This window comes from Gorilla gorilla, chromosome 6, assembly GCF_029281585.2.
Source record: "Gorilla gorilla gorilla isolate KB3781 chromosome 6, NHGRI_mGorGor1-v2.1_pri, whole genome shotgun sequence".
NCBI classification, from domain to species: domain Eukaryota; kingdom Metazoa; phylum Chordata; class Mammalia; order Primates; family Hominidae; genus Gorilla; species Gorilla gorilla.
This window is the reverse complement of record NC_073230.2, coordinates 115,523,893-115,536,212: the sequence shown is the minus strand read 5'-3', so window position 1 is coordinate 115,536,212 and position 12,320 is coordinate 115,523,893.

The following is a 12,320-nucleotide window of genomic DNA, read 5'->3' as shown; positions in this document are numbered from 1 at the left end:
TGGGACTCTGGCAACAAAGTAGGAATAACTAGCCTAAAAGAAAGCTAATTAAAATCAAGAACTAAGTAGGATGCGTACCATGACAACTTTTATGTAACATTATTTTGGAAGTTCTTGGGCCTACATCAAAACATGAAATAAATAAGAGATTAAAATTCTGACAAGGAGGAGAAAAAAAAATCATCATTTGTATCCAGTGTGATCATGTACTTGGGAAATGCCAGTAAAATAGACTGAAAAACTTGGAAAAAATTTTAAGATAATTTACTCATCTATAAAGGTAGCTTTCCAATGTATCAACAATACAAGTTAGAAGATGTAATGATAAAGATTTCATTTAGATTAACAAAAAGAAAATAGAACTAACCAAAAATATGTGGAACTTAGATAAAAGTTATAGTAAAACTTAGTTTTAAGAATATATCCTGGGTCTGTGGTTTTCAAACTGTGCTTTTGGGAGTCCAGGACAAAGGTGACTTGATGTGCAATGACAAATGGATCTAAGAGGACCACAGAACCCCTACACCTGCTTTAATGGAAGCAGCTCTGTTTGTTTTTTTTTCAGTGTTGACCTTCTGCATGCAATTGTACTTGAAGGAAAGTTTGGGCTATGAACAACAGCTTAATGTTTAAAATCCTTTAGCCTAAATAAAGTGTTTCTTAAGAATATCTGGTTCCCTTTGGTATCCATTCAGTCACTTGTTCAATATTTACTGAAGATCTACAACATACAAAATTTACATTTGTTGAGTACCAGCTAGGAGCCATGACTGTGTTAGCTTCTTTATGTATTTTATCTCATCTAATCTTTGCTGGTACCATGGGTGGAAGGTATTATTTCCATTTTGCAGCTAAGGAATAACGTTCAAAGTAAGGAACTTGCCCAAGTCTCACAAATAATGGTAACTACAGCTATAATTTGAAAGTATTTCAGCCTGGCTTTAGAGCTGTTTTTCTTTTCCCAACAGACCACACCATTTCTTAGCAAGTAGGAAATAGTGACGGCATTTCAGATCGTGGTAATAATTGCACTGGTGTTCATGACCCATTGAAACATTGATGAGGATGTTGATGTTGATGGCTGTGGAAAAGAAAATGAAGGAGATGTTGATATGAGTGAAGGTGATGCATATGGGATGTGTGTCATTCTGGTGGCAGAGGTGGAGCTGTTCTCTCTGATGGCTCATCTGTCTGTCATGGCAGGAGCCAGAATTGGCTTGGACTCCCTGGGCCAAACACCTTCTGTCCAGAAAAGTAGGCCTGACTGTGGGTCTGGAGAGTAAAGGACCTATTTGAGGGAGAGGTGTTAAAGAAGAGGAGATGTGGAGTGAGGAGACTCAGGGTGAAATTGAGTCACCTGCAAAGATTGCTTGGGCAGAGCAGGTAGCATGCCTAAAAATACTTTCTCCACCTGTGGCAGCTCTCAAAATTACCGAGTTCCTACACTGATTGCACTTGTGCCAATAGACACACACCCTGCCATGTGCTTAAGTGGAAATAATGAAAGCAGGTGGTATTCTGATCACTGATTGTATTAGTCTGAAACTTTGGAATTAGGTCAGACATGCTTTGCTTAGTGGACACAAATGTTCTTATTCAAATAGTATCTTTTGTTGTAATTACTGACATAGAGTTTGTGCCAAGGTCTGATCATTTAAAAAAATTATCCATTGAAGTTATAGGTTCACAGAACTGAGCCAATAAACCTTAGTCTGTAGTAACTGAACCAATGCAGAGGACCCCAGAGTATCCTAAGATCTTGCTTAAAGCAACAAGTCCTCTTATCTTCACTACAATATGACACAAGCAAATTTATGGAACACCAACATGTTCTGATTAAACAACAATATGAAATAGAAAACATGATGTCATAGACTCCATGAAATAAAAGTTCTCATTTTTAATGAGATCTGTGACCATTTCAGACCTACATGAAGTTGAAATAAATATTATGGAAAACTGTAAGTAAGAACTAACCAATCATGGTGTGAGGAATCAGAGGTGACTACATGATTTACTTGTATCTCAAGCAACATAATCCTAATTTAATAACTATTCACATACTCAAAGCAACAGAATAAATGCTTATTCTATGTGACATAGTGGTTCTTTCTACCCAAGTGAAAACGCAGCACACACACACAAATTTTGGACTGAAAATAGATTATTAGCATTATAATTTATGTAAATTATGCTCTATTCGTGTGAAGAAAATTAGTATCTCTTAGTCTTATGCTAATTATTGCATAGATTATAAATAATTATGTAAGATAATTTCATTCTCTAGCTAAAACTCTATGTGTTTAAAGGTTTACTATTTTATATAAAACCTAAAAAGAATGACTCATATAAGTTCCAAAGCTTTGAAAATAAAAACCCTGCTTGGTGTTCTAAAACTTTTACTTCTTAGGGTTCGATAGGCCTAAGATATCATTAAAATCCAGAGCAGTAGTTTCCAACATTATTGGAATGTATTGAACGTGCTTGTCCTCGTGGTACTCCTCAGGAGGAAGAATGGGTATAAATGTCTCAAATGTGAGTGTGCATCATGATCACCTGGGGAGCGTGTTAAAACACAGATTGCTGGGCTCCACCCTCAGAGTTCCTGATTCAGTGGGTCTGAGCTAGGGGTCAGTAAATTCGCATTTCCCAGGTGATGCTGATGCACTTGGTTCCAGCGCCCTGCTTTGAGAAGCAAGACTCAAGAGGATGGGTATGGACTTGGATCTGGAGGTCTGGAAGAGAAACTGGATTCAACAGGCTTGAGGGGCCGTCTTCCTTGGACGGTGAATGGGCACAGCCCATGTGGAGGGTCTCTGGAGCTTCGTCTTTGCTTTTTCCGGGTTTTTGTAAGGACCTTGCCAACCCGGGACTTCTTTCATGCTCCTTTATCCAATAGTTGTTTGCTTGCTCCACCCTGGGCAAGGGAAGGTCTGTGTTTATGAATTCCGTAGGAACCTTTTGAATTCCAACCTGGACCCAGGCCAAGACAGGCAAGTTTCTTTGCAGTCTTCCTGTGCCAGTGGATGGAATTTTTTCTAGTTCCCTGTTTCCACTCAAGTTGTACTTCTTCAAGGGTTCTAGCTTTAGATGCAAGTGTTTTGTTTTCTGTTAATTTCTGCTTTTTTTTGTCTTTTTTTTTTTTTGAGATGGAGTTTTGCCCTTGTCGCCCAGGCAGGAATGTAATGGTGTGATCTTGGCTCATTGCAACCTCTGCCTCCCAGGTTCAAGAGATTCTCCTGCTTCAGCCTCCCGAGTAGCTGGGATTACAGGCGCCCACCCAGCTAATTTTTTTGTATTTTTAGTAGAGGCAGAGTTTCACCATGTTGGCCAGGCTGGTCTGGAACTCCTGACCTCAGTTGATCTGCCTGCCTTGGCCTCCCAAAGTGCTGGGATTACAGGTATGAGCCACCGTGCCCGGCCAATTTCTGTTCTTTATAACTTCCTTCACTCAACCTTCATTGGATTTCACTTGCTTTTCTTTATCCAATGTTTCAACATGAATGATCAGTGCTTTTTTTCAGCCTTGCTGCTTTTCCAATACATTTATGTTGGCATTTAAGTTTCAGCTTTCTAATTGGAGCTAGCTCAAGGCTTAGTCTTGTTTTTCTGAGTGGCTTTTAAAACCCAGACTCCTTGGTTGGGATCAGTCAACTTGGTAGGCCAGACAAAGCTATTAGGGCTTATCTGACTTCCTTTGCCTTCAGCTTTCTTCCTGTTGTTTTCACTCCTAGGAAATTCCTTCTCTTTCTCACCAGCTCAGATTTGCTTTTACAAGTCTGCTTGTTGTTCTTGATAAATCAGTTCTAGATGTTTTGCAGTAAGAGGCTTTTTGGGATATCCATTCTGTCATATTTCTAGAAATGGAAGTCTAGAGATGACAACACTGAGAGATTGTGAGAATAAAATAATGCCTGTAAAGCCCTTAGCTCAGTACTTGACACATAGGAAATTCTTGGTAAATTCTAGCTGCCCGTTATTACCATTATTATGTTTGCATACCTAGATCTCAATGGATTACCAGCAGCAGAGGTTAAAAAATTGAGTCCTAGGCCAGGGGCAGTGGCCCCTGCCTGTAATCCCAGCACTTTGGGAGGTCGAGATGGGTGAATCACTTGAGGTCAGGAGTTCAAGACCAGCCTGGCTAACATGGTAAAAATCTATCTCTACTGAAAATACAAAAAATTAGCTGGGCATGGTGGCACACACCTGTAGTCCCAGCTAATCAGGAGGCTGAGGTGGGAGAAATGCTTCAACCTGGGAGGTGGAGGTTGCATCGAGCCAAGATCATGCCACCACACTCCAGCCCAGGTGATGGAGCGAGTTAGGAGGCAAATCCTGCCAGGAGGACTAGTTAGTGATGGGAAGGGAAGGGATCATGATAAATTCAAATTTTAATGAAGATTGTGATAACTGGTTGAGGATATATTGTATGTTTTCTGAATAGACATAGAAAATAGACTCGATAAAATTCTTATGCAGACGGAATAATCCTGGAATCAAATTTGGAGCTACCATATACAGCTGCTGAGGCTCAGTGAGCACAACTCTAGAGGCACCATTCAATAGACCAAGATGTCACAGTGACTGCGACCAGACTGAGGACATGCTCCTCCAAAATGTGCTTGGGTATGCATTTTGGCAAAGTTAAAAAGGAAGCAAAGATGTGGAAATGAGCTAGACTTTTTTGTAAGGGAGTAATTAAGAGTGTTCTTGCTGCCTCACAGGTACACACCCTATGTTTAAAATAATGGCTGAAAAGGAATGCTTAGTGTAGTTTTCTGTTTGTTTCCCACTGACATTGCTTTATCTCAAAGCCCTAGGAGTCCCCTCATGAATCAGGTGGGTACAATCAAGTTGTGTTCAGGCCATCAAAACCATGTGAGGCAGAAGAGCTAACTACGGGTTCCTGGCGCCATGTGGCTCCTCTCCTAGCTCTCCCCTTTCTCTCTTCTCTTGTTCCCTCTCTGCTGACCACTTTCTCTTGTCTCCAGCAGTGAACACCAGCCCCTTCCTGTACCATGTCGTATGGCAGGCAGTTCTTGGAGCAGCTGTTCTCTTCGATTCTGGCTGGCCATAAGTCCTTTAGAGCTAGGCAGGCCCCCACCTTTTAGAACTAGATATCAGGCAAATCATCAAGACAGGGGAACTAGGAAACAGGTTGAGCCTGTTCACCATCATGTGGAAGCCAGTTATCAAGATGAAGGCACAAGGTTCAAATAGCAAGAACAAAGAAGCCGAGTCACTCTATCTGTTGTTGCACAGACTTCTTAGGTTTACCCTACCCAGGTGCGGGACTGTCCCATGCCTGAGCATGGTGACAGCGAGGAGGGGAGGGGTCTGGCTGCAGGAATAGGAGGGATGCAGACCTAGGAACTGGCAGCCATTCCCAGGGCTCTCTGGCTGGAGCATCATGATTCTCTCTTCTGCCCTGGACTGAGTTAAGTGAGGAGCAGAGGCCTCGATCTCTCCCCTTGAGCACCTCCTCTAACCAGAGTCAGAGGAAGCCCAGGAAGCTGGGAGGGCAAGCCCTATACGAACTGTCACCGTGCTTCTGCCGCACCTGAGCTATGGGTCACCTGGGGGAGACTGAGTCTTCCTCTCCTGAGAACTTCAACGTGAAGCCTTTCAGTAAGGAAACAGCTTTTCTTTGAAGTCAGAGGACAGCTGTCACCCAGTCATTTGTGAAGCAGATGAGAGCCACATGCTCCAAACCCTCTGGGCCTTTGCTGTAGGAAAGGAGGAACAGCAAAAGACTGATGAGCATACTTGAAGACGCCAGACCTGGCCCGCACTGCCACAGTTAGTCCATTATCTTTCTCCTTCTCAGTGCTACACAGAGTCAGCCAGTGAGACAGTTAGGTGACCAGGCTTGGAGCTCCATGTGACCTTGGAAACACAGGCCAAGCCAGGAGATAGCCCACAGACGAACACACACGGCCATCCTGTGAAGACCTCACCCCCAGGATGGCTTTACTAAAGTCTCACAGATAAAATACCCTCATTACTCACCTCTCCTGGTGCTGCTGCTTGCCTACCCGTTTGCCTTTTTCAGTAGACAGTGGGAGTCTGGAAGTTTGAGAAAGAGGATGGGGCAGGTGCTGGGGTCGCTGGTAATTCTGTTCCAGTCTCTTGAGGTCCTACTAATAGCACATGAACTATGCAGGAAGAAAAGAGAAGGAAATGCATAGGAGGCCCCATCCAGGGTCCTGGTCAATAAATACTGTGAATAAAGGTTTTTAAAAGGAGAAAGGAATTCTACAGTGTATTCAGGATCTAAAGATTATGTTCATCAACAAGGCAATCAGATTGCAAATTAGTTGTATTGTTAAGTTATACACAGGGTAATTAAAATTAATTTTTGTAGAGCATTTTAGAGAGCAAGCCACATACTGTATTTGATGCTCACAATAACTGCCATTTAGAAAGTGTTTACTGTGAACTCGGCCATTTATGCAAATGATCTCATTTAATTCTCACCATCTCTCTATGAAGAAGGCATTGTTATTATCCCCAACTTTATAGATGTAAGAACTGAGGCTTGTAAATGGCAAATAACTTGTCCAAGGTGACACACAGCAAGTAGTCAGAGGTGGAACTCTAATCCAGTTCTGAGCTTGCCATCCAAACTTTTGACCACGATGCTAAACCACTGCACAGCAGACCTGGCAGGTGGAGACTAATAGCTGGATTTTCTTTCATGGGAACGGAGATTGTGGTTTATAGTAGGTTGAACTATATGAAGTGGCCGATGTTCTACCATTTTTGACTTACAAAAATGGCAATGTCACATGCTACAACCTAATAGATGTTAAGTGAATATCATCCCAGGCAACAAGTGTCCTCTTAAGACCCTAAACTCCTATTCTTTCTGCTCCTCCACTCATTCTAGGAGTAAATGTCTGGGAGTAAACAGCCCACTTAGTAGGGGTGGATTGTTGTGACAGACACATGGTCCCATTTGTAAAGAAGACCTCAAGAAGAGTCTTTTTGATTTTTAGACAAGGCTCTCTCAGATTGTAGAGAATAGTCCTAGACAGATCAGGAAAGACTTCCAATCCAGACTCTAGACTGAGGGAGTAGCTCCCACAAAGTCACTTAGGTAAGGAAGAGCTGCGCCTCCAAGGGGTTTTAGGTCACTGGGCTTGGCTAGAGCATAGGACTTTGATTATAGCATGTGGGAACATTGTGGGGTACATCACAAAGTGCTTGGAATTATTAGAGGCTGGATTTTATTTCCTACAGGGCAGCATTTAGATATTGTAGGCGCTGTGGTGACACACTCAGATCTGTGCTGAGAAGACCCTCCCTGCATGTGTGTTCAGGATGGGTTAGAATGGGATACCTACAGCAGGGACACCAGTTACGAGAAATCCAGGCAAGGCAGGAAGAGTGCCTAACCAAAGAGGTAGAGGGGACAGAAGACAGAAATGATTTGGGACTATGTAGGAGGCAGAATTGAGAGACCCTGGTAACTGATTGGAAGCAAGGGATAATCTATAATTGATGGGCGTGTTTAGAAACTACAGATAGATCCTCAGCCTCACCACATCTTATAAACACTGTCACTCAAACTCCCAGAAGAGCGAAGGATGAATCCTCTACAAGAACGAGCTCCAGGCCAGTAAGAGTTATGTCCTCTTTTTAAGAAAGATGGGAACAAGGTAGGAATCTTCCAACCTGGACATTGATTACCAGAAGAAATCTTTCCACTCACGACATGGCCAACATTCTGCAGTATACACTGAGCTCACATAATGGCCAGCCTCCATTTTTATTGCGGATTGCCATGCTTTATAGGTTGTCAAATATTTTGATCACCATCCCTGCGTTTGCACCAAGAGGACAAACTAATCCTATTGATGTGAGAAGTACTATGCAAGGGTATGTACATTCTTAATCCTTAGTTACTCAGTGGAAAACATACGTTTGAATGTCCCTAAATCCTTGGGAGGAAAGGATGGTTAGGCACCGGAATCTAAGGGCAAGATTTGCTGGATGATATAAAATGCCCAGGGAAAAGAGGGAAGTTCAAGAATAGCTCAGCAGGGTCTTAGTTCTTATTTGATTTCTGAAAGAGAAGACAGGTCTAGCTCTGCTGGAAACAGCCTAGACACTGTGCCTGCCAGTTGCTGTGAGGCCCCTGTGTAAGGGAGTCACCCTGGACCTGTGCAAACTGTTTCCAACCTTAAGTTAGTGTCTGCAGTATTCCAGCCTCCCCACAGGAAGTGGCAGGATACTTTATGGATGGGTTTATCTCACTGCCCAACAATTTAGTGAAACACAACAGAAAAAGCTATTTTGTATATACCTAAAGGAAAGTTCTGGGGAACGTTTCTTGGGGTAGTCGAAATCAAAACCCAACCTCCTGAAAGAAACTTAGTCTGCTTATAAAATTAAACACACACAAAATTCGCCACATAGCCCTTCCCTATTTGAAAGTGAGTTAAAAGGAGGCTGTGTTATCATTCGGCATGCCCTTTAGCCAGCTAGCAGAGCACATTCCTGAAAGGTAGACCAACAAAGAATTCAAGCCCATTTAAAACCTATTCTTGGAAACCTGTATTTCTCTCCCTCATATGGCTTATATAGCCTAATACAAATTTTTAGAGAGCTTGAATATAGGAAGATGAATTTTTAACCAACTCTCTCAAGCAGCCTAGTAAAAAGGTTTCCAAGGCTGGGAAGACAGATGCATTAATCAATAGCTTTCAAAGTTGCAAGACTCCCAGCGATAATCAGAAAAGACATCTGTCAGCAATGGTAAACCGCTTGATGGGAGCGGGAAACAACGTCAACTACCAAATTAAATCATTTCAAAGATTTCTGTGTTGGAAATGCCTCATGGTCCATGTCCCCCATGATTTAGATGCCTATGAAATGACAGAATCTAAGTGCTTCTGAATTTTTCACATTTCACCCTGTCTCTGTCTTTGTCTTGCTCGGCTCTTCTGTTTCTTGGTATCTGTGTTTCTGGAGGTGTGGATATGTTTATCACACACACAGGCAAGAATTCCTCAGGTAAGCCAATTGTGGACTTGGTTAAAGACTGGCCTTCATGGGAAGCCTTTGAATATAGTAAAACCTGGAACTGGGGAGGAGTGAAGCCAAAGGGTGGCTGCAGGTCCCAGGACAGCTCGACCTTGCCCTTCATGTGCCCTGTAAGTATATCTAGGGCTGTGTGGTCTATAGAAGTGCAGTCCCTCAACAAAGATAAGATGAGGTTAGAATGTGTCCGAATGTGATCTTTATCTGTCATCCCCCAGTGGGCCCTGTGTTCTCCAATTCAGAACCTTAGAATAGAATGACTAATGCCCTAGAAAAGAAGATTTATTTTCTTGGATGCAAATGTACGGCACCCTTATAGTCCCGAAGGGCCCCCTTTCTCTTCATTCTTTCCTGTTTTAGGAGGAACTTTCCTGCTTCTGAGATACATAATCTGTAGTCATTTGAAATGTATTTTTTTCCCTTGGACTGATGGAATAAAGGATCGTTGAGTAAAAATGAAAATTATATTTCAAGGACATTGTGGGCTAGAATAGGTTGTATTTATTGACCTAGGAAGATAGCCAGTAGAAATGTTTGTGAGAAATTGCTTTCCAGATTACAAACAACCAATATATAAACATAATTGGGAACCAAACTCACTGGAAAGTTAAGATGTTACTACTGTCACATAGTAGAAACTTATCACATGATATTAAGCATGCTATGACGGAGATTGCTAGTTGTCTTCCAAATGCCATAGTAATTGAATTTAAGCTGAGCAAATGGCCTCAAAGATTCCGTTTCTGAGCCTTCCTTGCAGCTGGGTGTGTTAGCTAATTGGTTGAGGTGATAGCAATAGCATTGCTTGACGGTGTGTGTATGTGGTTTGTGTTATGGGGGATTGGATGTGGGGGTCCTTTGCCTTTTCTTCCTCCTCCTTTCTTCCATCCTACTGTGTGGGATGCACATGCTGCTATCTTGGATCATGGGATCAAGGCCACCTATGGCAATGCAACCAGATAGAAGGACCCTGGGCTTCTGGCATCAGGAGTCAATGGGTCTTAACATTCTTCCTAAACGTTGGTGTAAGAGAAATCAACTACAACCCCGTTTAAGCTACTGTCATTTAGGTGATGGAGTGGAAATGGGGGGTGGGGAGGCTTTCTGTCACTCACAGCTGAACCTAATTCTAACTAACAAACATTGGGTCTGCCATTTTGGTATTAAGTCATGATATGGTTTGGCTCTGTGTCCCCACCCAAATCCCATGTTGAATTGTAAATCCCCAGTGTTGGGGGAGGCACCTGGTGGGAGGTGATTGAATCATGGAGATGGATTTCCCCCTTGCTGTTCTCGTGATAGTGAGTTCTCATGAGATCTGATGGTTTAAAAGTGTGTGGCACTTCCCCTTTCACTCACTCACTCTCTTGCTCTGCCATGATACAACATGCTTGCTTCCCCTTCCACCATGATTGTAAGTTTCCTGAGGCCTCCCAGCCATGCTTCCTGTTAAGCCTGTAGAACTGTGAGTCAATTAAACCTCTTTTCTTCATTATGCAGTCTCAGGTAGTTCTTCATAGCAGTGTGAGAACAGACTAATACAACTCACCACCTAGATTAAGTTCCTTTTGTTAGCCTTGCATACTTATGTGTGTGTATACTCTTTTTATATAAAGCAGTTTGGTGAAGTCTTTTATTAGCATGCATGTATAACACCAATATTTCTGTTATCAGTTGGTAGGAAGCCTGGAAAGAATCAATTCTGCAAGTAGACTCATTCTTTTGAAGTGATTTTCAAAATCTGTGTCAAGAAAGGGATGAAGACTTGATTCATTTTCCCCTTTGGATATTCTCCAATATGAAAGTAATTGAGGGACTGGTTTGACTGAAGGTAGAACGTAACTATCAAAGTTATTGATCAGAGTAGAAAAACAGCTTTTCAACATTCTGTGAGTATCAGCTATTTTGGGGGCTCTCTGGTCTAGGATGACCTCACATGTGTGGTGGTTGGCTGGCTGTCAGCTGAGTCAATGGGTGGCTAGACCATGTGTCTTTGATTATCCAGCAGGCTAGCCTGGGTTTGTATATATAACAGGGGCAAGGTTCTGAGGGAGAAATGTGCAAGGTCTCTAGAGGCCTTAGCTCAGAACTAGCATGCTGTCACTTGCATCACATTCTATGTCAAAGCAATTCACAAGGCTAGTCCAGATTCAGAAGGTGGGGAAATAGACTCCACTTCCTGATGGGAGGAGCCACAGAGTTACATTGTAATGGGTGTGGATACAGGGAGGGGTGGAGAAATGCAGCCATTTTTGTAATCAGTCTAACACTCTATGATTCTTGCATTAAAAACTCTTTGATCATGCGGATCAAACAAGACAGGATACTCCCAAGAAAGCACATCAATTCTTTTGTGGATTAATGAAGATACTAGAATAGTTGTGATTTCTTAATTGAAAATCAGGGGATTACAGCTTCATTTCTCAGGTTCTCTATCAAATCACTATAATGTAACTCAGTTTCTAATTTAATCTCATTTTACCTTAAACCATACCAGCCATATAATGACAATCACAGGATATGTGTGACAGTAGAAGTAGTCATTAAGTAGCCTTTACCGCTGAACCCTACTACTCATTCATTGATAAAATTCTAGGCTCTTTGCTAGGGGGTAGGGATGCAAAATGAGTAAGACTCAACTCCTCCTGGAGCCATTGTCTAGTTCGAGATGAAACCAACTTAGAAGAATACACTGCAGTAGGTAAAAATAACAGGTGCACATGGGGCAAGGATGACATAGGAGGGTTGTCTCTGGTGGCAGAATCAGGGATGACATTCCCAGTACCCGCCACTATGCTCACTTTCCTAACAGTCCCCATGGCCCCCCAGGGGCTCTCTCACACTAGGCCACATTGTGCTCCTAGTTGCTACTGAGGCTGTAAACTCTGAATATCTGAGATGGGTCTCAGTTAATTTAGAAAGTTTATTTTGCCAAGGTTGAGGACACGGGCCCATGACACAGCCTCAGGAGGTCCTGATGACATGTGCCCATTGTGGTCAGAGCACAGTTTGGTTTTGTACATTTTAGGAAGAAATCAGACATCAATCAACATATGTAAGATGAACATTGGTTCGGTCTGGAAAGTTGGGACAACTTGAAGCAAAGGCAGGACAACTCAAAGCAGGGAGGTGGCTTCCAGGTCATAGGTCATACTAATTTGGGGGGCCCAAGATTTATTTTACTTTCACAAGAGCAAAGGCACCATGCGGTGCCTCTGTCTGGGCTACTCTGGCAGCTCCTGTGGCTGTTCATTCCCAGATAGCAGAGTTCT